The sequence below is a fragment of the Micromesistius poutassou genome, assembly GCF_964030765.1.
Source record: "Micromesistius poutassou genome assembly, chromosome: 8".
Lineage (NCBI taxonomy): Eukaryota > Metazoa > Chordata > Actinopteri > Gadiformes > Gadidae > Micromesistius > Micromesistius poutassou.
The window spans coordinates 15,362,197-15,368,196 of record NC_140278.1 but is presented as its reverse complement, the minus strand read 5'-3'; the positions used below and the strand labels follow the sequence as shown (position 1 = coordinate 15,368,196).

The following is a 6,000-nucleotide window of genomic DNA, read 5'->3' as shown; positions in this document are numbered from 1 at the left end:
TCTAGCCCCGGGAAAGGAGCGACACACACGGCGAAACGCTGATCAGTGTCCCCCTCGGGAGCGGGTTCGTGGACTCTAGAGGTGGCTCGTTCACGAACTAATCAGTTCGAACGAACGACTCTTTAAAATGAACGAACCGACCTGATTCGCTGCTCTTGTTCGTCGTCGTTCGTCTCGTTCGTTCTCCGAGACTCGACTCCCAGCTCCACCCACTAGTCGCTGAGTGGCGCTGACTCGCAAGTCGCCGTTCGTTCACTGACTGTGTTTAGCGATGAAGACTCGAGGACTGAGAAGTCATGAGAGTCAGCTGGACAACAACATCCCGATTCCGTTTGAACGAGAACGAGGGAGGAGCCGAGTCTGACCGACTTGGCTGAGAACGTGCATTCGCGATTCGTTTGAACGAGAACGAGGGAGGAGCTGAGTCTGACCGACTCAGTGACTGAGAATCATGATTCACCGCTACCGGAAATGCGAACGATCGAACGAACGAATGAACGACTCTTCTTGGCGAACTGACCGACGCGAACTGATTCTTTTAAACAAATCATGAAAGCCACCACTAGTGGACTCCAACCACGCCGGACACAACTTAACTTTGAGTGATTATTCCCATTTACAACCGCTAGCCAATCAGTTGCCAGCAGCCTGTTTACATCACACAAAAGTACCTACTCCGCTCGCTTGGAACCTCGACGGAGTAGTACCCGGTACTAGGTACCAGATACTTTTTTTGCCAATGGAAACGCAAAAAATGGCGAGTCGAGTCGAGCTAGTACTGTCGGTGGAAAAGAGGCATTAGAAGATATTCAAAATGAACGGGTATTCCGCGACTATTATGATTTTTTGGCTCATGTTGATGACTGGCTTATCAGCCGATTCGGATTCCCAAGAGCTATCCTCGTGGAACTATGTATTTCTCCTAATGAGGGCACTACTGCAGGCCCATTTATACTAATTAGCATATTCAATGAGGGAGGAGACTGGGCGGAGAGTCGGGCTCGTGCATGTGCGCTCAATTTCACGTTAATTGGGATGTACAAAGAGAATCTGCATGAAATCTATGGTGAATAAAATAAAGCACTAATGTGATAAAACATGCATTCGGGCGTATTGTATTTCACACGCGTAGATATTAACTGCAAGTGTGCAAATTATCTCTGCGCGCGCGCTCACTCAGAGCGCTGCTCCCCGAGCGAGGACAACAGCTCCTCGAGAGCATTACCTCGTTGCAAGCGAGAGGGGGGAATAACTTTGGTCGCACAAAACAGCCTCTCACGCCCAACAGCCTCCCGCGAATGATGTTCTGCTCTCTCGCTCTAATTTAATTTTGGCACTATGGGGGAGGGAACCAAGGCAGGGCGGGCTCTCCTGTGATTGGCCGTTTCTCGCCAATCACAGGAGAGCCCGCAGAGATAATCTCGCGCGCAGAGATAATTTGCGTGCTCGCAGTTAATATCTACGCATGTGAAATAATACAATACGCCCGAATGCATGTTTTATCACATTAGTGCTTTATGGCACTAATGTGTCACCATAGAAATCTTGCTTATGCAAGGATTGATACATCCGGATTTTAGTCAGAAATCCACGCAAGTCTTAGTACATGAGACCCCAGGACTCTTCTTCTGCTGAGGTCCTTAGGACTTACTGAGAGACAGCTACTGAACTCCAGAACCTACCGAGAGCCACCACAGGGGGGCACTCTTACTCAGCGTCATGAATCATATATTAGCAAAATGTCAAGTTGGTTTTGTATATGACACAGATGGTTTATACATTTTTCCTGCTGGAAAGTAGGAAAGATTTTTTTTTTTTTAATATCGTTAGTAACTATTGAAAACTTATGTTTTAGCTTTTTCCAACCAGATATATTTGGCAGTAATAAATTAAGAATGTTTATTATAAAAACGAATAGCTTTCATGTTTCATGCCTGGAATTGTGTACACTGCCCAAAGTTTACACTAACACACACACACACACACACACATTTTTATAACCAAACACACTGCTAGTTAGCTCCGACCCCAATGGTTTCCGGTTTAAGATATGCATGCTACAGAGGAAACCAAAAACAACAGGGGTGTGCGGATGGACCACAACAGTATACATATCACTCTTAAAGGTTGTGGGTCAAACATATTGTCTGCAGCAGCCTTCCTGTATGCACCCTTGAGCAAAGACCCCACTGTAAAAGTGCCCTGTAAAAGAGCTTGAGAGAAGTTGAGTGTAATTTGTTAGAAATGCCACAGCCATCAGTCAGCTAGTGAGTGAGTGGAATGCACTGTGGGAATATAAGTTTTGAGTTGACTGCACCAGCCTCTGTATGAGCCCATTTAGATTTTAGACTAACACATTCTCAATGGCGGAAAAACTCTTGAGCAGAGAGAGAGGGGATGTTTTTATTGTCATCATTCTTTTCTCTTTCTGCTCTATTCTGAACTTCAACTCTCAAATCTTACCTACACAGCAACATGCAGCTAAAAATAAAAATTCACTTTGGATGAAAGCATCTGCTAAAGTGATAAGTACTAAGAGTAGGACTTAGACAATGTGTAAGAGTGAGATTTTCTTGTGAACAGTGTTCTTGTTGTACAAATGAGCTTTAACATCCGGTTTAGTTGTGAAATATTGTTTCCTGATATAGACCCCCAACTATCTTCAACCACAGCTCTGGTTCAACCAAACAGTGAGTTTAGAGGAAACAAGATCAAACAGTAAACCAACAAGACAACATCTTGTTACAAACTGATACTCACAAATGACATTAATTAATATTGCATCAAGACAGAGTATGTATTTGGTTAGAAAAACAATGTCTGAAAAATAAGAAATAGCGACATATTGATAGACAATAATTCTAAAAGTGAATTGTTGCCTGAGCACAATTCAAACAGCTAGCCATAAAGTTGGAGATAGGCTATGTCTGTGTGATAGATCTGTAACAGAAAAGAACAACAGTTATTTATTCTTGGTTAGTTCTTGAATAAATTTCCAAATGGAAATGGAGCAAAAATATTTTCTGTTTTGCAGAAACAATTAAATACAGGATAAATACATGGATGCAAGCTTCTGACATTATTAGACCTTAATGTTTTCACCCCCAAATAATCACCTTTTACAATGACTTCGATGTAATGCCCTCTTGACTGCTCTTTGTTCTCACATTCCGCGAGGCACTGAAAATACCCAGTGTCCTTGTGGATAAGACTGAGAATCTTGGTGGTGACCTGCCGACGTCGACTCATGTTGTCCAAGATGGTCTCATTCACAGTGGTAAGGTACCTGCTCGGATCTGTGAGCCAACTGTTGTTTTGGTGCCAGTTGACCTCCACGTGATGGCACAACTCGTATACATACGTTGCATTACAGGTGAGTAACAGCGGCATCCCCAGGAATCCCTCCAATGTTTTCCGTTCGTTGCGCACATTAACAATGGCTAAGACAAATATTTGAGGGAAAAATAGTTTGGAAGAAAATAAATAATATATTTTTTATTTGTTTATTTTCAGATTCAAATAAACAATCAACCTAAACGTTTTTTTTTTTAAACAAAAAGTATGTTAACTCAAGTGTCCTATTAGCCTTTACTTATTTTAAGCTAAAATAAGAGTGTGCTTTCAGTCTACTTTTATGTACTGTAGCTATAAGATATAAGATCAATTCTTCATAATATTATACTGAAGTACACTTAGCTTGTAATTCTATGTATATTTGGCCTTCAAGTAATCTTTTGTTGGAAGAAAAACTTAAGAAAAGTTTAGTATACTCGGCTGTGTTGTTGTGCTTGTGCAACATATTATGCGCTATATATTTTGTCATCTGAGAATATTTGTTGGACAGCAAACCAATATGTTCTTAATACTGAGTATGGGATTTTTAAAATTAGTTAACTTAGTTATCTACTTAAAGTGCTGCTAGGGGTATATTTCAAGTTTAATACCTAAATAGTAACCGCGTAGTATACTGTACAGTATATACTAGTAACATGTGTACTAGGCTACTAATACTAAAGTAATCTTGAACTTTGCTAAAGTTTACTTAATAAAATGAACTTCAAGTATAGGCTACTTATTTTTTCTACGGGTAGACGAATAAACGTATGATTCTGAAAATATTTTTTCAGAAATAGTTCTGAATAGCCTATATGTTTATATTCTGAATGTGTTTTAGTACCACGAGCATCACAACAAAACCAAGGAAAGCTAATTTTAATTTTAAATTCAACTATATTTCCCAAGTGTAATTTATGGAGTAAGTAGCCTAATATCAATGTTCTAGCAGTATACTTTTTTTGTTTTATTTTGTACTGAAACTATAGCCTACTGTTAACAATACTACAAGTGAACTTATGCTGATAGCTAGAGTTAAGAGTGATATATTGTAGCTCATGCGGTTTTGAGTTTATGAAAGTAGGCCTACATTTCTAAGTAATACCCTACTCTAAGTAGGCCTAAACTACTAGATAATAGTTTCTATACTGCAAGTACAGGCTACTTTTACGTCATAGGCCTACTTACAGTGCTATTTGGTAACTATTTTGATATTATTCATTTACTTGAAACTCACTTATTTCTAGATCAAAATAAAGGCTAAATATACTTATATACTTTGCTGTATACGTGTCAGTATAGCCCAAGTATAATTTTGTTTAGTCTATCTCTGATGAGTAGCCTACATTAAAAAGTAGACTGAAAGCATACTCTCTTACTTACACAAAAAACATACTAGGCTATCAAGGCTAAGGTAGCCTACATCTGACAGACATATTTAAAATGAATAAAGCGGTTATAGCATAAATAATAGCCTACCTAGGCCTACATCATGAATAACTAATAGACCTGATAAAATGCTTAATCTGTAACTAGGCCTACTAATGCTTAAATATGGAGATGGTTGAGGAGATAACGTCCCCAAATTAAAAAAAGCAAAGTCCAACCGACCTTTTTCATGGAAAGAGACCACACAGTGACATAACGCCACTAACCACACCAATCGGCGTCCATTGAACCAGAATATTGTCGAACACATCACCCGCTCCATCGCGCTCCCCAACTGCCTGAGATGATTTACTGCCCCAACTGATCTTTCATATCACGCAAAGCTGAGATGCAGGCGCGTGCACGCCTGTGTGACGGGTCACGGGAGGTTTATTTATGTTCCTGTGGTGGAAAAACTGCCTCTTCTTTCTTTCGTTCGTTCTTTCTTTCATTTCTTTCTGGTTGGAGAGTAACGCAAACATAAAACAAATCGAACACATTTCAATGATATATGTGATTAATTTTGTATTTATCAATTAATAATATAAAATGTGTTTAGTCTGTTATTATATTATAATTATATTAAAGATACATCCCTAAACAGAAAGTCCTTCCATTTCAGCCCATTACAAGTGAAATGGGCTGTTCAATTAAACAACATCACCAGTATTAAAACACAGCTGAGGGGGCTCTGGCCCTGGACACTTGACAGCATGCCTTCCCACACAAGGAGGATAAGAGAAAACGGTAAGAAAAAAAAAAAAAAATTCAAACAAGACAACTTGGTACACAGTATTTAATTCAAAATATTTCCTGTCTGCCACTAGAGGGCATTGTCTCTTTACAATAATAAAAAAAAACGGCAATGTTTAATTTGTAGCCTATTTCTATTACAGACCGACAGACAGGCATAGACAGATAGATGGATGGATAGATAAATAGAATTATTATTAACCTTTATTTAACCAGGCAAGCAAATTAAGAACAAAATTCTTATTTTCAAGTGCAGCCTGAAGGGGAAGGGGGAGGGGAGTGCTAAAAGTGAAACAAGGTTAATAAATTACACAGAACAATTCTATATAATACAGTACATACGATATAATCAATAAAATACAATACAATACAGAGCAATTAATCAATGGAGCATGACAAGAAGCCTGTTAGCAAGTGCAGGAGTCAACTGTAATTTGTAGTAAATTTTGTTTGAAAACGGAGAGAGAGGTGAAGACAGAAAGTTTA

The 6,000-nt window shown here is 39.1% G+C and overlaps 1 long non-coding RNA gene across 1 annotated transcript; it reads right to left on the bottom strand.

Annotated features, from left to right (window-relative positions):
- Positions 1 to 2,383: 2,383 nt before the first annotated feature.
- LOC311351152 lies at positions 2,384 to 5,065 on the bottom strand. Its single transcript, XR_014636716.1, has 3 exons — positions 4,945 to 5,065; positions 3,117 to 3,440; positions 2,384 to 2,940 (listed from the first exon to the last, which is right to left on the bottom strand). It is a non-coding gene; the product is annotated as an uncharacterized lncRNA (long non-coding RNA).
- Positions 5,066 to 6,000: the final 935 nt, after the last annotated feature.